The 23,922-nt window shown below is 44.7% G+C and overlaps 2 protein-coding genes and 1 long non-coding RNA gene across 4 annotated transcripts in view; 2 read left to right on the top strand and 1 right to left on the bottom strand.

Moving 5' to 3' along the window:
- Window positions 1–23,922, bottom strand: part of LOC115560125 (E3 ubiquitin-protein ligase TRIM39-like) — a 33,162-nt gene that overhangs the window by 2,353 nt on the left and 6,887 nt on the right. Inside the window, exon 2 of one of the 2 annotated variants that reach the window (XR_003979682.1) lies at window positions 19,716–19,997. The exons of the other annotated variant lie outside the window; for it this stretch is intronic. The gene's annotated coding sequence lies outside the window, so the exon portion shown is untranslated. Of the gene's footprint in view, window positions 1–19,715; window positions 19,998–23,922 lie in introns of those variants that run through there. 2 annotated transcript variants of the gene reach the window in all.
- LOC115560157 (uncharacterized) overlaps window positions 1–23,922 on the top strand; it is a 28,664-nt gene that overhangs the window by 3,987 nt on the left and 755 nt on the right. The gene's annotated exons all lie outside the window — the stretch shown is intronic.
- LOC115560180 (uncharacterized) lies at window positions 226–18,334 on the top strand. Its single transcript, XR_003979701.1, has 3 exons — window positions 226–524; window positions 17,822–17,898; window positions 17,990–18,334. It is a non-coding gene; the product is annotated as an uncharacterized LOC115560180 (long non-coding RNA).

The raw sequence follows: 23,922 nt of genomic DNA, 5'->3' as shown, positions 1-23,922 counted from the left end.
AAAATGCATAATATTAATGATAATGAAGTCATAATATCAAGAGAGAAATAAATAAAAATTCTTTTTTTTTTTTTTGTTGTTGTGGCTGTGGACCGACGGCTCGCCCTCATATGTAAACCCTCTTTGTGTTTTACATTTGTATGCAAATTAACAGCAGCAGGGAAGGGTTGGACAGTGTTTAAGGATATTGTCAGGTTTCACAAAATGGCAGACGAGAACCCAATAGCATGACAACAGAAACAGTTCAGGTGAAGGAACAGTGTTTATTCCAAGCAGAGGTCAAACCAGGTAGTCAATCCGTGTAGCAAACAAATCCAGTAGGAGCAGGCAAAAAGGAAGGTCCAAAGTCACATTTACATTTACATTTACAGTCCAAACAGGCAGGTCGATACACGAGCAGGCAGGTTCAGGATCAGAATGAGAAGACGCGGGAGAGCTAGGTAACACACTAGACAATCTGGCAAAGAACTGAGGGAAATGGACCGGTCCATATACTGAGGGGCTGATTAGCTGATGAGGAGCAGGTGAGTATGGGGGTGGGGCCGGCCAGGTGAATGAAAACAGCAGGTAATGCAGAGCAGGAGGAAGTGGCAGAGTCTGAAATGACAGGAGTTAGTGTGGCAAAACAGGAAAAAGACAACTGAAAAACTAAAGCCTTGCTGAAGTTGTAACAGATATAGTTGGTGATGGATCAGGGAGGGGTTAGACAGTGTTGGAGGATATATGTGGTAATGGAACAGGGAGGGGTTAGACAGTGTTTAAGGATATATGTGGTAATGGAGCAGGGAGGGGTTAGACAGTGTTTAAGGATATATGTGGTAATGGAACAGGGAGGGGTTAGACAGTGTTTAAGGATATATGTGGTAATGGAACAGGGAGGGGTTAGACAGTGTTTAAGGATATATGTGGTAATGGAACAGGGAGGGGTTAGGGGGTATCTTGCTCTATAGGATAAATCAGGTAAGGCAGACATTGGGGATCAAACCCAGAACCTTTCAGCTTGGAGTTGACCCCGCTAACCAATACATGCACGCACACACACACACACACACACACACACACACACACACACACACACACACACACACACACACACACACACACACACACACACACACACACACACACAATGTTGTGTCTTAATTATCAAATGTTGAAACATACCAACATTTATTGTATCTTGTTATGAGTAGAACCTCTCTATTTGCATACGGAAACCTTGAGAACACAACTTTGACTACATTGGTACAACTTGAACTCTAAATCTCGTGGTATAGCGACCTGAGGCTGCCGCCTACTGTCATGCATATGTAATAGCCGATCGATGCACACACAACACAGCATCACGCCAGTGTTTTCCCCAAAGTGAATTCGGGGAGCATTATCACAAAATTCTGCTGTAACTTAATCAATGCATTATATAGATTTGTTGATTTATAATATGAATCCTGCTGCTATCTGTCTGTCAAACTCAATCTGGAAAAAACGGCGTCACTGCCGCCAAGTGGTTTGCCTTGGACACTTCCCGTTATAAAGTAGATCATGTTGGTGAATTCATCGGGACGTTGATTGACATTATAAATCACGAGACAGTAGTAAAAAGAAAAAAAAGCGACCAGCAGAAACGCTATTATCCGGATAAGGTAGAAGAAAAGAGGCGTGTGAAAAAAATGAATCTTTATTTTACTTTTGTTTTTTTCTGTATTCCAATATTTGCCATTATGTCCCCCTTGTTTCTTTGTATGTCATGTTTGCAGAAAACCCCTCCAATAGTCACATTTTCACTGGCAATAGATGGGCTGAACAGGACTCTCCACTTGGAAAGAAACATGTAGGTTACATGCCCTTAGTAATCAACACAGTCTCACTCCGAGAACGTCAAATACCGACTGTTGGCAAAGGAACTTTAGCGTCTGTGGCTGACGGGAAAGGTACCCTTTGCCGTCGGTCGGTGACGGGAAAGGTACCCTTCGGCGTCTTCTGCAGACGGAAAGGGGGTGCTCCAGCAGCCCATTTACTCCTGTATTAACCCGACTACGTCTCTAATAGACGCTGTGAGCATCTTTCCTATTGGGTAGTTTTTAGGATATTTGTCTGTGAAATTGGCGGACATACTGAAACAACTAGAATGGAACTTTAGATGTTTGGGGATAAGCAGCACAGCAGTCAGGTAGCTATTGTGGTGGCCCAGCCGCTGAGCAGTGCCCCACATGGCCACGTGGTGGCCACAAAGGCAGGCAAAGGCAGCCAAGGGGTGTGGTGCTGGATGGGAGGTACTTCCCTAAAAAGCTGTGTCATAGAGACCCCGCCCCACTCGGGTGTCTCAGCTTACCATTCACAGGTGCGCTGAGTTAGCCCTGCAATCAGAGGGCCTTTTTAACTCCACCAGAACAGGCTGAAGACAGACTGGCTGGAGGAGCGTGTGGAGACCAGAGACACGTTAGGCCAGTCTCACGGTAAGAGGCCTGTGGCCAACCCTCTTGATCATTCCAAACCGCATTAATGAAGTTACGTTCAAGTGGACCGAAGAGCTGTTTTGTCAGTGTGTGAATTGTGTTGTGCTGAAACCCGAGAGAAGGCCTGCAGCTGAAGAGGAACCCCAAAGACTCCAAGAGGAAACCCAAGCCGAGCTAGGGTGAAGAGGTCAGTGGCAGGGACCACAGACCCCACTAACCTTGGCCTATCTCTCTCTCTCTCTCTCTCTCTCTCTCTGGCCCCATCCCAGGAAGAGCCAGAAAGGGCACCCTGACGACAGCCGACGACCCGGTGAAGATTTGAGTTGCCTTTTGCCCCCTCCCTTTTCCCCCTGTAACTTTTTATAAATTAATGACCTAAGTTGATTTCACCGCAAAGCCGCTTCTGCCTGTTCTATTCTAATTGGTGATCCCACTGTTGTACCTCAGAGACCAGGCGCCCACACTATTTAAAGCTATAATAAACTGCATATGTTGTTTATTTATATAGCATTATGTAAAATGTGCATGCCCAATAAAGCAAATAAAATAAATTTTGCATTCCCTCTGGGCTAAGCCCCGGATGTTTATGAAACCTAGAAATCCCAAATCTTCGCCCTTGAGTAGAGGCAATAAAAATAGTGATATCGTGAGGAAGAGAGACGGAGAAGGGAGGAAGGAGAGAAAAGGATTAGAGGGGAGAAGAAGAAGAGAGTAGTATTTAGTGACCAGAACTGTAAGCAGTGTATCTATTGTGCGTGTGTGTATCTATTGTTTGTATCCAAGTTAATCTTTTGTGTGTCTATTTTGTTTGTTTATCTTTATGGTTTGGGGGGGGGGGGGGGGGGTATGGAGCGATTTTATTATTATTTTTTTTTGGCTCTAGGGGGGCCCCCTAGTAGTGGCCCGGGGCCCCAAGCAATTGCGGGGCCCCAGGCAATTGCCTGGTATGCCTAATGGGATGCAGCGCCTCTGGGTATGAATCTATATGGTGCATTGGTGTATGTCTGTATGTTGTGTGTGTGTTAACATGTGTGGTGGTAGGCGATGACTCCATTTTAACCAGTGAATGAGTCTCTGGTCACTTTGATGAAAGCTTCCTTCGCACTCCTCAAAGTGCCGTTCAGGATGCTGCCAAGTTACGGGTGCTATGGAGGCGGTATCTCGCAGAGCGCGCAGAGAGAAGATGTTCGCGTGTGGAAACATCGCCCTCTGCTGACCATTTCCGCTCACTACACACACAGGGACGCAAGATCACACGTGACTTCCTTTTCACCAACTTGACATCAAACTTTAGTAACACACACACGCACGCGCGCAGTAAGGTGAATTGAATGAAGACTTTCTTCGCTTTGAAGTATTAATCTAAATCAGTCAAATCAGACTCATTCCTTTAATTAAAATGAGGGAGGTCAATAAGATCAAACACAGAGCTGTGTGTTGGACTCTGTTACCAAGGCGACCAGAGGGCGCCGAACCTGCGTTTAGTTTTACTAATTAGCTCACCTGCCGCAGCTCGAGCGCCAAGTGTTTTTCTTAATTGGTTAATTGGTTGCACCTGGTGTGTTTCACTTAGAAGGGAACCGGACAGTATGTTTGTGTCCTCCGCTGTTTGGCAGTGTAGTATCTCCCAAGCAAAGAGGAACATCTCACCTGGACCTGATGTGAGTAGAAATGTGTAGCAAAGCACAACTGCGTTGACTTGTATTTTGAATATAAATCACTGATAATGTGTGAAGGAAATCGGGGATTGTGATGCTTTAACTCATTTGAAATTTAAATAATGATTCTACCTGGAAGTAAGATGTTAGAGACTATACATTCAAACTTGTCAAAGTAAGAAGTAAATCACTCTTGACTAGCCTACTGTCAAATAATTAGTATAACGTATTAAAAAGCTGGATGAGTCAATTATCTTAAACATTATTTAAAAGTAGGATGATCCCAAAAGCCCTGAATTTGTATTGTCATTAATTTATCAGATTTAATGGAGATGGTAGATGTTGAACTGTGGGACCGTGCCCGAGTTTGGGGACCATGAGTAAACTGTTCCTTCCTTCAAAGGTCTATCATGGATATTTAACTGCAGTTTTGTGAGTATCCCAACTTAACCATGAAGATGAACTGCGAACTGTAAGTCATTTGTTTATCATTACTCTTGGGCACATTGATGTATTTTGGCTTCCTGGTGAGTTAACCCGTTAGCTGAAGGTTGATCTGAGAAGGCGTTTGGTTTATGTTGGTTTTAATGGTTTGTTAAAATGGTTACAGGTTCTAAGTTATTGTTGTGAGCTGGGGTAATGGGTTGGGTTCTGATGTCTTCTTTCCAGCTGCTCTCCTGAGCTCTGCATCTTCATCACATGAGTGTTGCTTTACTGATGAGGGTGGGGTCTGGGTGAGCAGAGGTGCATACTGGGATACAGAGCTGTCTGAAGTCTACAGGTCTGTAGACACGCCCCCTCAAGGGAAACCGAGTGTTTGAGGAACCGTCGCGACGTCAGTTACCTGGACTGGAATGGTCTTTAAGATGGACTCAGGGATTCAGAAGGAGAAACACCAGGGGGAGATGAGGGGGCTCCTCATCTCAACGACTAAAACACAACTTCACTCTGGCACAGAGAACCATGGAACACATTCAACAGCCCCCTCCAGGCATCGTGACTCCTCATGAACAGTTTAATTTCCAAGAAGGTCTTATTTGGGGCTACTCCAAGATGGATCCTGCTCCTCAAGAGCCACCCCCCTTCACTCGGTGGTCTTCTGAACAGATGACCTCCTTCCTGTCCTCAAGCTGACTTGAGCTGCACCGTTTGCATCTGTGAAGGCCCCTCATTCAGGAAACCACTGGACTACAAACGCATGACTTCAGAGACGTTGAATCAACCTGGGACACATTTTGGAGACAACAAGCATAATCCATCACCAATGTGGGACGCCACTGAAGAATGTTGTGCATAATTTACGTCCCTGGAGACATTGATTGTTCTGTTCTGGGTGCCCTGGCAGGAGAGCTGGGGGTGGATGATGGGGTGATATTTGGCATGAGGTTTTTACCCTGCATGATTGTTTGGCCTTTTATGGCTCACTGGTGTGTGTGTTTGGGTTTGACATGAGATGGATGATTTTTGAGCATCACTAGGGTTCGTGTGTGTGTGTGTGTGTGTGTGTGTGAGTGCGTGTCACTCACCCCTGGCATGGAGTTCTACGTGTGTGTCCTGGGTTCTCCGTGTGTCCTGCTTTGACAGTGATAATGTTTATACGGGGGTCTGTGTGGTTGGCCAGGGATGTTGGAATGGTCAACTAAATCATATCTAATGGACGGCCTCACGTTTACTTGAGGTCTCCAGTAGACATGAAGAGTACGGAGCGACACTCCGGAGAAATATCCAACGCACTGGGCAGGAAGGAGAGTATACACATCAAGTGTCAAAGGATGCAAGCGGCATGTTCAGATCAGTGACTTCAAACTAGGACTACACCAATCAGGATCAATGGAGGACGGACCCCTAAAGGCATTCCACAAGGAGAGTCTGAAGTTGGAAAGGGACCTCGATGGATGTTCAAGATGACCTTCAGACCTGTAATGAGATGGCTCTTCCTACCTGGCTGGATTGATGGAGAGCACTGTGGATCGTGTCTTGCTCTCAGTTGCACGTCTTCTCGGGCTGAACTGTATTTGTTTCGTACAGGACTAGCTGAACGATTGGTTCCCTTAGATCAGAACCAACCTTGGAACTCCAACTAGTGCGCTCTTCAAGCTGAAGTTGTGCTCTTCAGCTGAGGAGGTAAGGAAACCTTCACTGGGGCTTCATGGTGCATAGAGGAGAACGTTTCAAAGTGTTCCATGGTACTCTGATGAAGACCTTTGCTGTGTTCCACTGGCTGAGAGGAAGAACCCTCACATCTTCTTCTTGGGCTTTCTCCTCTGAGAATCCTGGCGCCATCTTGAACGATATTCCAGCTCATGTAACTGATGTCACGACAGATTCTCAAACACTTGATTTCTCCTGAGGGGTGTGTCTATAGAACTGAAGGCTTCAGACAGCAATGTATCCCAGCATGCATCTCTGCTCACTCAGACCACTCCCTCATGAGTAGGATGCAACACTCTAGCGATGGAGATGTAGAGTTTTAGAAGTAACGAGGGAGCAGACAAAGGTTATTAGAACACAATGGCATGTCAAGTCTGTAACTCTTTAAACCATGAAGACGGTTGGATAGTTCAGGAATTGGGCTTCATTTTCTTATTAAGTCCTTTTGCTCAAATGCCCACTTCTCACTGGACCTGTACATGTGTTGGCTGGCTGGCATGATTTGCTGTTGGTGATCAGGCTCTCTGTGAACATTTAGATTTGCTCTGTATGGTTTGTACCCTGACTAATCTAGATAATTGTTCTGTGTATTGTAAAATGTAGACACGGTTTTGCATTGAATGATTCCGTTTTTAGGCAAGGATTTGAGGTTTAAAGTTGTTGTGAGACGTACATGGTAGTTCGGTTCTCCTTACAGTTTTGAGTGACATAACTTTTACACTGGGTGCATAATAATGTAAAGGTACACTGAATAGTAGTAATGACAACAGCAAAAAACTGATCAAATAAAGGTAGGTCTGCTGGCTGTGTTTTACTGAAGACCATCGCTGGACTTCAGGATCTTCCTCCGTTCAGCTCAAGGTGAGGCGCTGGTTCTGTTTTTTTCTTTGGATGGTTCCGGCCGGAATGTTCGGATTCCAGTCGGACTGTTTGTGCTTCCCGCCGTGGAAGGTTCTGTGTCTCAATGGTCAGAATAGAACATTGTAGTCTTGACAACCACAAGAACCCACCTGGCAGTTAGTTGGACGTGAGTCCCCTGAGGGTATCTGGCGGAACGTTCTGGATTCTATTTGCGTAACCTCGAGCCGTTGCCACCTGAAAATACTTTTCAGTCGGATTCCATTGGGAATTTTTGCCCCTTATCTTAAACAACTTAAGTTTGATATTAAATGCATACTGACGCGTACATCGTACAATATGTTGATAATTTCCGATGGTTGCGCCGTACTTTTAACTACGTTGACGGGACTCTCGCTGCGTACAAAACAGCGTTCTACTTGTGAACCCATTTCTGACCATCAGTGAAGGCTGAAAATCATTTGAAGGTGGAAGACAATTTGGCATTTCTTCAACGGAACCCAGCACCTGAATATGGCTGAGTATATTTGATTTAATATCGATACTGCTTAGTGTTCTTTGGTACTTCAGCTTTCGTACTTTCTAAATATCTGGCGTCATTAATTGTCACAGAAGTTAAACCCTTCCCAATGGAATGACGTTAAACGACGACTTTGGTGCTGAGTTACCAACTAGAAAATATCAAAGCTAAAATAATGGCCGTCTTTCCCACATGTTACCGTAGAAGAAACTCTAGAACTGTACAAGGTTTAAAAGGTAACATGTAGTTTGTGCCAAGGTGTCTCCCTCCTCACCCAGAGCCAGACCTCCACCTCCTCACCCAGAGCCAGACCTCCACCTCCGGTCAGAAGTCCTCCTGAACAAGTGTGTGTGTGTGTGTGTGTGTGTGTGTGTGTGTGTGTGTGTGTGTGTGTGTGTGTGTGTGTGTGTGTGTGTGTGTGTGTGTGTGTGTGTGTGTGTGTGTGTGTGTGTGTGTGTGTGTGTGTGTGTGTGTGTGTGTGTGTGTGTGGTCTTCTCAGGTCAGTTTCAATGAATGGGCTGCACCACTTCTTTAAACGTGTGGACTGCTCCGTCTTCATTCCCAAAACGGGATGCTCATGTCTGGTCTCTCCAGTCTTTTCTAGCCTTGAGTTATAAAATAATAGTTAAATTAATTGTGCAACTCTGTTTCGTATGAGTCAAATAAGTTTATTGTTGGGCTAATGCTGATATAAACCTGCTGCTGTGGCTGAGAGGCGAGGCTGAGAGGCTGGGGACCGGAGGCTTGTGGTGCCAGGATGGACCGGAGACTGAGGCTGGAGACCAGGGGCCTGCAGCACCGTACCAGAGGGTAACCATCACCAAGCTCATCTGAAACACTAAAATCCTCTGTAGTTTAGGTCAGGTTTTGTTCATCTCATGACTTTAAATCTTTGCCAAGCTGTGATTTGAGTTAATTCATACGGGGGTTATTTAGGAGTCACATGAGCCATTATTCTTACTAGTGCTGCTACGACCGTAGTGGATGAATTGCTAAACGCGTCAATCTGTAAACGTTGTCTAATTTAAGTGTTTAAATATGTTAAAATTTGTCTTCCACTTTCAGAGTGAACCTCAGATGCAGGAGGTGGGGTGTGTTGCGTCCCCAGGTGATTTACCGCTGAGATCAACTGTGTGCTGACGGAGGAGCCGTGCTGAAAGCCCTGCCTGGTGGAGTAGCTGGTGGAGGAGCTGATGGACTACCTGACTCTGAAGGGATCATCACACTCACTGCCACTTCTCGTAGAATACTGCTACCACAAACCACCGGCGTTCGTACCATATATACTAGACAACTATATCTGTTTGACCACATGTTGAAGCAAGACTTCCGCTGTTTGTTCCAGACCAGGACTCTGTCTGGGGAGAGCTGATGGAGGAGCTGAGACGCTGGAGGACGACATCACTCTACCAACAAGGATCCTCGTCAGATTGCATAAAGTAAAAAGAGTGGACTTGTTGTAACGCAGGATTATTTTTTTCCGGTACAAGTTTAGGCATACTACTGTGGTTGGTTACCAGACAAACTACAGCTGCTACTTTGTGCATTAGAGCCCAACTACTCCTGTGTTTGTGACCTTACGGAGAAGCCTTACATCTGGAAGGCAAATCCTGAGGACAACCAGGACTCTATACCATCAAGTATTCCTCGTAAGTTTGCATTATCTGGACATAGTGGACTAGGTAGGGGGTTGGGGGTTCAACTCTCAGACCAATGGTGCCGGGTTCAAGTCCTCAGAATATAGTGATGCATCCTTGAGCAAGGCACCCTAAAGCCTGCCTGCTCCTTAATGACGTCTCTTTGGATCTGATAATGTTGCATCTTTTGAATATTCAACCCTAATCCATGTCCTTGTTTGGTACGGGCAGACACACCTGAGCTGAACCCCACCTGATCCTATTTTGGTCTGGGGCAGACTCACCTGAGATGAACTCCACCTGATGCTGACATCCTGCTGGTCCCGTCTCCTCAGTTCATCTGAGCCTCGTCCTCCAGAAGACCTGCTGAGCTCAGCGGTCTGAGGCTGATGGATCAATGACATCCAGTCGGAGTGATCTTCTTGACCCCACTTGTACCCGTGGGCTTCCACACGCCTTTCCCTCACGTCTGTCACTAACCTCACTACTCCTTCTTCTTCCTTATCCGTGGTTCAAACCTTTACTCTGAAGGATGTGTCTGAGGGTTCAGCGTTGGGGTTGAGAGTCAGGGTTTAGAGTAAGGGACAGAGCTGGTCAGGGAGGACTGGTTTTACACAAACCTCTTCACTTGCTTTCTGAATGGTGGTGACATTTGGAAACAACATTTGGGAAAAAAATTCCTCTGCTTTCCTTTACAAAAATATGTATTCAACTTCTGTCAAGTGTTTTTGTTTATATATTAAAATCCTACATTGTCTTCTCATTTAATTGTCCTTTCACTTGGTTAATGTCAAGCTAAACTCCTCCAATACATTTAATATGCATGATGAATGTTATTCAGTAATGATCACATAATCCATTTTGTAAAAATTATTGCTATCGGTTTAAGACGTTATTAACGGCGTTAACGCAAACCAATTTTAACAGCGTTCATTTTTTTTATCGTGGGATTAACGCTATTTTGGCTTGGCAAACCTTCACCTGCTGTCTACCAACTAGTCACGTTAGAAAAACTACAACACCATGCCGGAACTAGCTACACCGGAAACAAAACAAGCACGCTGCACTAAGTAGTTTGGGCAAGGATACGGAGCGGGTGAAAAACTTCTTAAAAGTTTGTCACTCTGTTCGAGAGTTCAATGTCATTAGCCGTTACGTAATTCTGACCAATCGCAGTTCAAGGCCCACCTGGGCTGTACCACTTCGGGAGGGGCCGCTCAGTTACTCCCCTCTAGACAAAATCGACTTGGTTGCGAAGTTGACGGTTTGAGTTTTGCGTCTGAGTGATTGAGATGTTGCGGAAGCCCAGCTCAGGCTGCCGGACGGCGCTGCGAGGAACTTTTATAAACGCAATATTGTTATCCCGCAGTAATCAGCCCGACAGCCCCGAAACGTTAACGGCCCACTGGGAGTTCTCCCGATTACCACTGTGTGTGTTATTGGATAGGCTGGTAATGTGTATAGGCCTACCTACGGTAGGAATTTTCATACTGGTTTAAATGATAAATGTTATAGTATTTCCCATCTTTGCCGAGCAAGTGTTTAGTTCGAAAGTTCAGTGATTTAAAAAAATAAAAGCCGGCTATTGAAGTTTTACGGTAGACCTACCACTGTCATCCACGATGTCAAGTGGACCGGGTTGAATTCACTGCGGGTCTCTCTTCTTATATCCATCTTACCAATTATCAGCGGCGGCTCGCCTATAGAGGGCGTTTTTTTTTTTCATTTATTTATTTTTAATCTTTCTCATGTTGAGAAATAATCTGTTAATTGCATTTGAATAATGCATTTACTTTAGAATATCTTTAGAATCCTCCATGATTATCTCTTCTTTCACTTTCATGTTCAACTTATCATTTTGGTGAAGTAGGTGTCTTCCCTGGGGCTACAGTTCGTATTGTTGAACTGGGACATGTTTTCTGTGGTTATTATTTCATATGTCTGTGACACCATTATGAGCCATGCCAAGGAGAGGTTTTCTTCCACAAAGCATCTCATCAGTGCTCAGGGGCGGACTGGGACAAAAAATCGGCCCGGGCATTTTGAACCAGACCGGCCCACTAAATTCGATAACACAACTTTTCAGTCTTTTTGGTCTCTCGAATGTCTACACCAACCAGGCTTTTAGCTAGCAGGGCGTCTGCCCTATAGTCTACAAAAAAATAAGAAGAAATGGGACGCCCTACTTTTAGGCAGGACGGCCTAAAGACGCCCTATTTTTCTCCCGTTTTACCTGTTAACTTCGCTGAATGTGATCAAAATTCACCGTTTCAGTCGCTTCAGTGCTTAGCGAAGTCTAGAATCATACATATGCCCTGCCAATTAGAAAATAGCATTGCTGTATTCCCGCTACAACAACGTTACATCATGATTCCAACGAAACATTGATTCACGGGCTCGCAGAAGCTACAGAAGACAGCTGTCTCACCGCACGTCACTGAACCTACTACTTTATGAGTTCAACAAGAGTTTGTGTGTTAAGGTGGTGGTCTTAATTAATCTAAATTCAATACAATACAATATACATCATACACTTTAAAGTATACAATATACATCATACACTCAGTGTAATTGCAATATTACCTAATAACGATCAAGTGCTGTACAAAAAATCCTAGCTAAAAGCCTGACTCCAACTGTGCAACTATTTTCCACATACCTCTTAAGCCATGCAATGAGTTAATAGCAATCAGTGAGAGTGGACGCATTATACACTTCCAAAAGGTGTTATTTATTAACAAAAAAAGTATACTCCACGTCCGTCACAGTAATGGGTAGAGTTCATCCGACTGGGTGTGTACCTGCGTTTAATAGAAGAGAGAGACAAAAAATATATCAGACAAAGACAAAGAATAGAAAAGAGAATAAATGATGGATCAGATGTTACTCTACTGTATCAAGAGTAGTACCCACTAAATTGTGCACTGAATTCATTTTTTGTGGTGGAGGTGGTGTGGTTCCCGCCGCATCTTGCAGCACTTCGCACGCCAGTGCTACCACTGTTTTCACGTCTTCATAAATGAACATCATAACATCATCATACAGTACACCATGGCACATAAATGACACCACCCTATCCTGGGCGGTGGGCTGTCGGACTAATGACTTTCTTGTTGTCGGAGTATAGGGCTATCATAATTCGGTATCTGGACCGCGCACCAATGGGCTAACGGGCTAGCCCACCACTCAAACACACAACATTAGAGTGTAGGCTAACGGCTGGCTGTTTCAGAGTAGAGTAGGCTGAGGGCTAGCAACAGCTACAGACTTGTCTTGTATTTACAATGCAAACGAACTTGGCCATAGAACATAGGTCCTAAGTCAAACATATTTTAGAGACGTTTTAATTCATGATCAGTAAGCTTACCGTAGGTCGTTGTATCGTATTGCCACCAGCATCACTGGGCCTCATGAGCGCATGCGTAGAACTGGGTGCCGCGTTGCGTGTATGTATGCAAATCCAAATTCTCTACCTCAATCCGCACAGTTGAGAACACTTCGGCTGTGTAAGAACCAATTTAGAGGTGTTTATTAATAAGGTGGAGATCTTTTCTTACTTTGGAATTCCGAAGTCTGTAAAACACATATTAGAAGACACTTAAAAAAAAATCGAAAAATAGTCACCATGAGTGTGAAGACCGATTGCGAGTAGCAGTATAAAAGTCAGTCAGTCAGTCAGTCAGTCAGTCAGTCAGTGCAATTAAGATAGGTATAGCTCTTGGAGAAAATTACGCTTGTGCCGCTGTGTTAATCATTTCGGCTGATGCGATGATGGGCCGGTACATGATAGTGATGGGCCGGTGGGATTATATTTTCGGCCATCGGCCCACCGGGGATGTCCCCGGTATTCCCGATGGCCAGTCCGCCCCTGTCAGTGCTTCTCTGTTGCAAGGTGACTTGTTCCCACAACACAGCAGAAAGTTTCCCTGATTCAGCGCTGGAAACCACGGTGGATGCCTATCCCATGTTGGACAAAGCCAGACTTAAAACAGAACTGTCCCTGATCTACGAGCATGAGGTCATCAAGGGCTGCAGTGGAGCACCGGCTCTTTTTTAGGTTTAACCTGCAAGACACATTCAGCGAAACCGTAAGTCTTCTCAAGATCCTCATCACCACACCAATGTCAACAGCAGAATCAGAGAGATACTTCTCCACCTTAAAGAGGATAAAGACTTTCCTTAAGAACACTATGGCAGAAGATCGCCTCAATGCTCTGGCTGTGCTATCTATATGGAAAAAACTCCCCCAGGGCTTTCCAGAATTCAATAAAAGGGTTATTGAGAAAGACAGACGAGCAAAGTTCCTCTACAAGTAAGAGTTTTCTAAGAGTTCTCTTACTAGTCACTCTCACTCGCTCTCTCACCCCCCCCCCCCCCCCTCCCCCTTCCCGTGAGGTGGACATGGGTTGCAGACCCTCAAAACCTCCCATCAATCTCGAAACCATCCAAATAAGGGTTTTAGAAATAAACACATTTATTTTTTGTATTACACTTTTTTATATTACAGAAACAGTATTTATACTGAACACAATTGGACTGGAATTATTCCCCTGAAATGATCCATTACAATGATAATGTAGGCCTACATATTACAATATTTGCCTTCTTTTTAATAAAATCACAAGTGTAAGAACTTTGAATTGTTTGGTCATTCAATATTCAGAAGTTAAAACCAATAGAAAAATTATTTTTTTAAATTATTTGTACATGTTAATCCTCTAAACATGTTCTACACAACTGCAACAAATTGTATATCTTTAAACGTGTAAAATAAATAAAGGGAAAACAAACACATAAATGGAGTGTAATATAACCCTTTATAAAGTGTTATGTTACAACTACAGGGTTAATTCTTAAATATATTCTCCTCGTTAAACGACAGCAGTATAACATTAATGCAGATCTCAGATCTCACATAGTAGAGATTCTAATTCTATTCTAATTCAGGAAACAACATTAGTTGTTTTGGTCGTTTGATTATTTTATTATCAAACAAAGGTTCTAGTCTGTTTGATTGACAGGTGAGATGATCAGGGGGTTAGAGTTTCTACCTTCTTCATTGAGCCATGGACAGAGGAATGGATAGAGAGGCTCAGTGAAGGTGAAGCCAGTAGCAGAGTAGATGTGAACCCTGGCTTCCACATCATAGAAGGAGACCAGACCCTCATCATAATCAACAAACACCCCCACCTTCTGGAGCTCAGCTCTCAGAGGGACACGGACGGAAGGGTTATCACTAAATACCAACCCGCCCTGGTCGGAGTAAAGGGTCCAGTAACCCGTCTCAGGGGTCGACTCTGTCTGACCCTTTCTGTCGATGGACTCTCTGGCCACTCCTAACCACCATGCAGTGTTGTCTTTAACCTGGACCTCAAAGTAAAATCTCCCTGAGGAGAAGCTCTGCCTCGTGAGAACAAATATATACTTTGTAAATCTCTTAGGGTTGTCTGGGAGTTCCTTCTCTACACCTCCATCATGTACTTGTTTCCCATCCTCAGACAGGATGAGCCTGGTATGAGCTGTATCAGGATCCAGAGTCACATCTACTTCATACTGCTGGACCCTCTTCAGTTCAGCATCACCAGGCAGCTTCTTCATCTCCATGTTCAGTGTCTCCTCCAGCTGATCCAGGGATCTCCTCAAGGTCCCTACGTATGACGGAGGACGGACCTCCACCGTGGTCCAGTCCTTGGGGGGTGGAGGATCCTTCAGGAATCTGAAGGTCTGGAGGAAGTGGAGGTGGTCTTCAGTGTGTGAGAGCCGCTTCACCTCTGAGCTTCTATTGGTCAGATCTTCTATTTCCTGCTCCAGCTCTTTGATGAGGTCTTCAGCTTGTTTCTCTTTGGATTTCAGTTTCTCTTTCACCATTTGGTTGAATTCATCCCGGCCCTTTTCAACACAGCCTATCAGAGCAGTGAAGACCTGCCCACAATGGGCTATCTCTCTGTCTGCGTCTTTGTTGCTCAGTTCCACTGTGTCTTTGATCTCCTTAATCTTTTGTTTTCTCTCCTTGATCTTCTGCGGAACGTCAGTCTCCGTCTTCCCCAGCTGGGCCGTCTTCACTTCATATTCCTCCTTTAGAGGTACAACAGGATGGGACTTGTGGTCTGTCACTGTGCACAACAGACACACACACACCTGTTCAGTCTGGCAGAAGAGCTCCAGAAGTCGGTCGTGTTTCTTACACATCCTGTCTTCCAGACGGTCCATAGGCTCGACCAGCCGATGTTTCTGCAGGCGAGCGACTCTCTGATGTGGCTCCAGGTGGGTTTGGCAGTAAGAGGTAAAACACATTAGGCAGGACTTCACGGCCTTCTGCTGGGTCCCAGTACAGACGTCACAGGGAACTTCTGCTTTTTCAACACAAGGCTGCTCTTTTACTCGTACGGTGGTTCTAATCTGAGCAGCCAGCTCTGATAAGAAGGTATTGACCTGTAGATCAGGTCTTGTGTTGAAAAGCTTGTTGCAAACAGGACATTTGTACTTGACTTGTCCATCCCAGAAACGTGTAATACAGGTTCTGCAGAAGTTGTGTCCACATGCGGTGGAAACTGGACTGTTGAACACATCCAGACAGATGGAACATGAAAAGTTCTCTTCAGACCACGAAGTGTTAGTACAGGCCATTCCTAGACACAGACGACAAGGTTTAAGTATTGGGCAATTATTTATTTCTAATTCAATAACAGGAAGAGAGGTTTTAACTACTCCTCAAAGTTGTGTTGTTTTACTCACCTAGTTGTTACCGTCTTTCCGACTATTTGTATCAAAATACGTTCTATTTTCTCTCAAAGAGAGAACTGCTTCCACATCGGGTGGCTTTGGTTTCGATGTATGTTAAGTTTCGTTTCCTCAACATGACGTCCTCTCCTCTCCTCACCTGGCTCCTCTCATAACACCTGGCTCCTCCCCTAACACCTGGCTCCTCCCCTAACACCTGGCTCCTCCCCTAACACCTGGCTCCACCGCACGGTTCTCTGACGTTTCAAACTTTCACACCCTGAATGTTGAAGCATTCAGTAAAGGCCGCTTAAAATGTGTTATGTTCTCTTCTGTACGGCATTCAAATATGTTCAACCTTAAAAAGCCTGGACACAGAGAAAAAAATAAAGCCTGTGATACAGTGGTGATTTGTGACAAACTGAGTAAGAGCTACAAATACATTTCACTTGATTTTGACTGTTGCTGGTATTTTCTCCACAGTCTTTATAAAAACAACCCTCTCCATTTGTGCACAGATAACGTTTTAGATTATGTTGTTTCATTTTAAGCAAACACTGGCAGCTAAAAGGGCTTGGCTCCAGACTTTAACCTCATAAAACCGCCAAGTCATGTGACTCAGGGTCGGGCAGACGAACCATACCGATGAGTTCAGCTTCAGTCAGAGCCAACTAACACTTGCAGCCATGCGGCAGTTAATTCCACTGAATTCAAAATAGGTTTACCTAGAAAATTCTTTATTCTTTATTCACAAATTAATTGATATTACCCCCCCTCTCCCCTATACAAATATTCCTTCACTAGTTATATTTAAGTCCTTAATAACTGCATGGAGAAATCGAAATGCATGATATTAATGATAATGAAGTCATAATATTGAGAGAGAAATAAATAAGAATCCAAACTCCGCCTTATTCTGCTTCAACATGTCCCCAGGAGAACATGTATATGCAAGAACTCTTGTATATATTTCTTTCTTTTTTATGATTTGTTGCGGCTGTGGACCGACATCCTGCCCTCACAAAACCCTCCTACACACACACACACACACACACACACACACACACACACACACACACACACACACACACACACACACACACACACACACACACACACACACACAATGTTGTGTCTTGATTATCAAATGTTGAAACATATCAACATATCTTCTTGTTAGGAGTAGAACCTCTCGATTAGCATGCGTTAACTCTAAATCTCGTGGTCCTCTAGCGACCTGAGATTGCCACCTACTGTCTTGCATATGTAATAGCCTATGTACACAAAACCCACGTATCACGCTAGTGTTTTCCCCAAAGTGCATTCGGGGAGCATTATCACAAAATGCTGCTGCAACTTAATCAATGCATTATATAGATTGGTTAATGATGTAATTATTTATAACATTAATCCTGCTGCTGTCTGTCTATCAAACTCAATCCGGAAAAAACGGCATCACTACCCTTGAGTGGCCTGCCTTGGACCGTTCCTGTTATTTTTTTAGGATTAGGTCACTAATTCTAATTCGTCCTTTCTCTTATTTATTGCATGTTTTTCTCGGGACATGTGTGGACATCCTGAACAAACTACCTCATGTGATCAAATATGAAAAAAGTACACCTCAAAAACGATATAAACTATCTCAAACAAGTACACCTGTTGTTCTGTTGTGTTGTTGTTCACATAGTGTTTTCATGGCTTGTGCAGTTCCTTTATCACATTGTATTTTTTTAACAGCTGAATAATTTAAATAAATTATGACAGAACATGAAAACTAGACCAAAACAACCATACATGTGCAACTTTCATTTCATTATTTAGAAAAGCTCTGAGCAGATGAAGTTCCAGATCAGCAGAACCAGAACAGTGGATTGGTTCTGGTGGTGGACCATGCGGAGGTATGGTCGCTGTTCCTAACGTATTCTCATATTACTGTGATTATAACGGGTCACCCTCAGTATTCATTCAGGTTTTGTGCTTCATTTCTAGTACAAGAAGTACGGCAGCAGGAAGACTGTGGCAGCGAGGATGCTTGCGGTGGTGAACCACGTGGACGAGGTACCAGCTGGGGGCAGCAGGGCCCTCCGGCCCAGACTGTATGAGGGGCTTTCTACTGTTCACTGTGTAGTTGTTGACAGTTATTAATCCACAGCGTCTTACAGTAAATTCAGAAACGGGTTTAGGGATTGACTTGAACTACAAGCAAACTGGCGTCCGGGGGCTACTGGTTAAGGAGGTGGACCGGTAACCGGAGGGTGACCGGGTCGAGTCCCGACCGGTAGGTGAGCTATGTGGACGGGGGGAGTAGTTGTGCAGCACTCTCCTACGTCCTCTTCCACGTTTGAGGTCCGCTTGAGCAAGGCATCTGCTCCCCGGGCGCTTCACTGTGTGGACCTCTGTGTGTGGACCTCTGTGTGTGGACCTCTGTGTGTGGACCTCTGTGTGTGGACCTCTGTGTGTGGACCTCTGTGTGTGGACCTCTGTGTGTGGACCTCTGTGTGTGTATGAGTTCACCGGCTACCTGGATGGGTCCAAAGCAGGGAAGAATTTCCCCCTAAAAGGGATAATGGCCCCTAATGCAGTACTTGAAGACGTTCACGTTCAGCCTTGGTGCAAAATTACAGCCACTATGAGCCAGTCCCACAGTGAGCTCTCCACAAACGGGACGTTTTTAGAGGCGGGTCAAGGAGGAAGTTGGGGGTGGGGGTGGCGTGGGGGTGTGGCCCTGAGAAGCTTGAGGCCCCGGGACCATGCGCTCGTGTTTACAGTGGATATATCGCAATGGCGAGGCGCACACAACCTTTGGCCGTGTTCTGTAAATATTCTAGAACACTCCGGGTGCTCCGGCGGGAGTCCAGGAGCTCTATATCTAAATAATATCATATTATACATATTTATCTATATCATATAATATATATTATCGGCCAAAAGGTGTGTGCGTCTCCAGACGATATTATGAATCTCAAACAACTGCCGAGGCACCACCCCCGCCGCGGTGTGGTGGTGGTGGTGGTGGTGGTGGTGGAGGTGGTGGTGGAGGTGGAGGTGGTGGTGGAGGTGGAGGTGGTGGTGGTGGTGGTGGTGCCTCGCGGGCAGCGCTGAAAACCAATCCATGGTTTTCATAGCAGAAGTGCAGTCAGGATTTCCACTGCTATTTACTTTACATGGCTACTAATTATCCAAAAGCTTGCACTTTAATTTATGCAAGATGTTAAAATTCTTCTCAATAGTAGGATATTAATATTGGCGGCAAAACGCTTAGCAATTTGGAATATCAGAGCAGTGAAGACCTGCCCACCTTGGGCTATCTCTCTGTCTGCGTCTTTGTTGCTCAGTTCCACTGTGTATTTGATCTCCTTAATCTTTAGTTTTCTCTCCTGGATCATTTGCTGAACGTCAGCCCCTCTCTTCCCCAGCTGGACCGTCTTCACTTCATATTCCTCCTTTAGAGGCACAACAGGATGGGACTTGTGGTCTGTCACTGTGCACAACAGACACACACACACCTGTTCAGTCTGGCAGAAGAGCTCCAGAAGTCGTTCGTGTTTCTTACACATCAAGTCTTCCAGACGGTCCATAGGCTCGACCAGCCGATGTTTCTTCAGGCTAGCGACTCTCTGATGTGGCTCCAGGTGGGTTTGGCAGTAAGAGGTAAAACACATTAGGCAGGACTTCACAGCCTTCAGCTGGGTCCCAGTACAGACGTCACAGGGAACTTCTGCTGGTTCAACACAAGGCTGCTCTTTTACTCGTACGGTTGTTCTAATCTGAGCAGCCAGCTCTGATAAGAAGGTATTGACCTGTAGATCAGGTCTTGTGTTGAAAAGCTTGTTGCAAAAAGGACATTTGTACTGGACTTGTTCATCCCAGAACTTTGTAATACAGGTTCTGCAGAAGTTGTGTCCACATGCGGTGGAAACTGGACTGTTGAACACATCCAGACAGATGGAACATGAAAGGTTTTCTTCAGACCACGAAGTGTTAGCACAGGCCATTCCTAGACACAGACGACAAGGTTTATGTATTGAGCAATACAGATTTCTAATTCGATAACGGTAAGAGATGTTTTAACTTTCTCAAAGTTGTGCTGTTTTACTTACTTGTTCTTATTGTCAGACTTTTTGTCCCAAAATGCTATTTATTTTCCCCTGAACGGGAGAACAGCTTCGACGTGGGTTGCTTTGGTTTCGTTTCCTCAATATGACGTCCTTTCCTCCCCTAACACATGGCTCCTCCCTTAGCCCTTGGCTCCGCCCCCATGAACGCACTCAGACTTTGGTGCATTCACGCACTGTGTAGGCTTCTTCAATGCGTTGATGTTTTCTCTTCTTTGCGGCATTCAAATATGTTCAACCTTAAAATGATTGGCCACAGAGAGCCCGGGGAAAAAAATAACTTTGTGATTCAGTGGTGAGTTGTGTTATGACTAACTGAGTAAGAGCTGTAAGAATACATTTGACTTGATTTTGACCGTGCCCAGTATTTTCTCAACAGTCTTAATATAAAAAAACGAAACAAACGGAGAAGGGAGGGGGCGCGGGAGCAACTGTTAGGGCGCACCGAAACCGTCACCGTAGTACCCACGGCAATGCAATGCACGGCAGTTAATTCCACTGCATTAAAAATAGGTTTACCTAGAAAATCACAAATTATAAGATGGAAGATTTACTGTAATGTTACTTGTTAAAAAAAAGTATGGTGGGGATCGCGTGGAACAGCAACATGTGAGGACTGTGACTCAAATAAGCACATAAGCTGCAATATCTGCACATAGCCCCAAGCAGGGCCGGATTAACACTTTCTGAGGCCCGGGGCTAATTACCCAGGTGAGGCCCTTCATATCATGATGTTCTGACGCATGACCTCACACAAACCCACTGACACATCAGCGTACACAGTAGGCCTACCAATCTATGACAGACTATTTAAAGTGAACTGGTAATATGATTTCAATTCAATTAAATTCATTTCAATTCAAGGGTAGCTTTATTATAATTGCAGTAGTGTTGACAAAGCTGACAGAATGAGAATGGGGAAACAAAATGTATCTGAATTGGCCTACTTGAAAATGTAGGAAAAAAGAAAGTATGAAATTGGTGATTTGGTGACTTTGGCAAATCATTACAGAAAAAGAAATAGGCCCTACCATGCATTTGCTATCAAGTACATCAAGTTAGGCCCAGACAACATAAATGAACTGTTTTTTGAAAGTTACTTAATTTATAGAAATGCATCCTGTTTTTGTAAACTCATCAAAAACTATAAAACAATGTAGGGCCCATTGTAGGCTATTAAACAAAGGTCAATGAAGGCCCCGGCTATGGCTCAAACAGTTTGGGCATTGAATGGTTAATTTACTCCGGGAGTAACGCCCTGGTACATGTCCGGTTACGCACAACAAAACCCAAGCAAGAAGACAGGCAGGAATGTACGATGCAACATATTTGGGGTGAACTGTTTGAAATGTGCACACAAACAAGCTAAAACTATTTTACACATTAATCGGGCTGGGTCATATAGAGGAGGCCGCCGCGGCAAACATGACTCACCAAGGGACTTCAGAAGGCCCGTCTTCTGCTCTTCTTCCGTGCGAAATCATTAATGAGCTCCTCAAAGTCCATTTGGTAGGGGTGTAAATCTCTGGTTTCATCATGATACGATATTATATCGATTCATTGGACAACGATACGATATTTGCCGATATCAAAAGTCTGCCGCGATACGAATTCGATTCAGGGGCATGCGATCGATATGAGATGATATCATATGCCCATTTAACACAACCTCTTACAATCACATCAACTCACATCAACTTAATTATAATTTCATCATTTTATTTCTTTGCTCTTCCGGATATTTAAAACAAAAAAATCAATTTTTAATACAAATAATAAAGTGCCACATAATTGCATTTAAGTGCCAAAGGTTTTTTATGGCTTAAATTAAAGAGCCTGTAATGATCTTTCATTTTGAACGTAGACCATTCCCAACCTATCTGTGTGGATAGTTTTCTTCTAAAAACAAAACATCCCTCGGAATCATCTTGGCTGTTAAAATAAGCCCTCCGTGTTGCCAGATCGGGCACATTTTTCAGCCCGATTTGGCTACTTTTAATCACGTTAGGCTGGAAAAACGGGACATATGCCCAATCTGGCAACACAAACCGAAACTAGACATCCTCGCGCTCACACATGTGCTCGCTGTTGCCTCGTTTAACCGGTGAATGGATACGAGCGGCTTGGCGCTTTGCGCAGAAATAGTTTCACAAACACCCGCGAAAGGAGATATATAATGTAATACTGCGATATGCATCGATGTTTGGCCGTTGCATCGATGCAGTTGGATCGTTCGCCAATCAATCGATGTATCGAGTAGCACTATTGTAGCACTATTGCTAGCAGACTGGCTAGTTGGGCTGGTTAGTTGGCTAGCGGTGGTTGGCTGCTCTCCGTCACTGACAGTTGTATCTTTGTTGGTGGTAGCTGCTACAGCGGGCTGATTACTCCTCCACATGTTGGTTAATTTGGGTGTTTTCTGTAATAATTATTTCGCTCTTTCCTTTTTTATTTAATCTAATTTTCGTTTTTTTGCTCCGCTCTCGTGTTTCCTTTGGCCCGGCATTTTCGCTCGTTTTTTTTTTTTTTTTTTTATGGATTTTTGTCATTTGACCTTCAGCGACCGGAGGCCCCCCTAGCGGCGAGGCCTGGGGCTACAGCCCGGTCAGCCCATTCGTTAGACACGGCCCTGGCCCCAAGGGAGGAGCACCAAACATATAAGCTGTAATAACTGCTCATGGCCACAAGATGGCAGCATCATCAAACATATGAGTAGGCTGGAGGCGGGCTCTCAAAACCATAGCCAATCAGAGCACGTACTACGTCATATAGGCCACGCCTACTCCATACAGAGAAGGACCCAGAAGAGGTCAGACTCAGAGATACCAGAGGCAGGGCATTGTGGGCAACCTCGGATGCTCCGCTAAGCGTCGCTCCGCGTGTATACAATTCCAATTCCCCTCCTATTGTTTCATGTTTACCACACCGAAACCAGGCCAAATGAAGTGAGCTTAAAGCGATCCTGACTGGGGTACCTTTTCTGAATAACGCAACACGACGCGTTTCCTCGAGCTCTGCACGTGGAGAACTTTATTCACAAATAATTGATATTAACCCTCCCACCCCCATGCACATATTCCTTCACTAATAATGTCCTTAATAACTGAAGGGAGAAATTGAAATACATGATATTAATGATACTGAAGTCATAATATTAAGAGAGAAATAAATAAAAATCCAAACTCCGCCTTATTCTTTTGTTTAAATGTGACCTTTTTTGATTTGTTGCGGCTGTGGACCACGGCGCCGGGGCCCCCCGGGTCCGGGCGGTCTTCAGCGGCCCTCAGCATCAAAGATACCTCCAGCGGGAAGTCCGTCAGCCGCCCCTCAACCGTTTGAACCACAGAGAGTAGATAGACAGAGGGAGCTGGTCCTGAAACACTCAAACCCAGCTGGTCTCGGCTACAGAGCCAAGACCAGGAGAACGGCAGTCCTCCCAACAGGTTGATTGATTCAACATGAGCATGTGATCGCCATCACAAGCAGAGTCGTAACATTACTGTAGGTAATAACACGATTAAAGCTACTCACCTCCTGTGTCATTGAGACCTTGGCCATGGGGATGTGCTTTATAGCGACCTAAGCAACAAAGACACCAGCTCACTGCTTTAGTGTTTAACAGAGGATGCCGTGAATCAGACACGTATGTGCTTCCACAGAGTGTGGCTTTATGGCGTCACTCTTACAGGCAGACGGTCCTCTTTCCGGCAGCCAGCAAAGACACTCCCGAAGCCTCCCTGTCCCAGCTGCTGCAGCTCCTCGTACAGAGCATCAAAGTCGGCTGAGACCACCCAGACCGTTATTGAG

The sequence above is a fragment of the Gadus morhua genome, chromosome 15, assembly GCF_902167405.1.
Source record: "Gadus morhua chromosome 15, gadMor3.0, whole genome shotgun sequence".
Taxonomy (NCBI): domain Eukaryota; kingdom Metazoa; phylum Chordata; class Actinopteri; order Gadiformes; family Gadidae; genus Gadus; species Gadus morhua.
The sequence above is the reverse complement of the archived record's forward strand: the minus strand, read 5'-3'. Positions and strand labels throughout refer to the sequence as shown.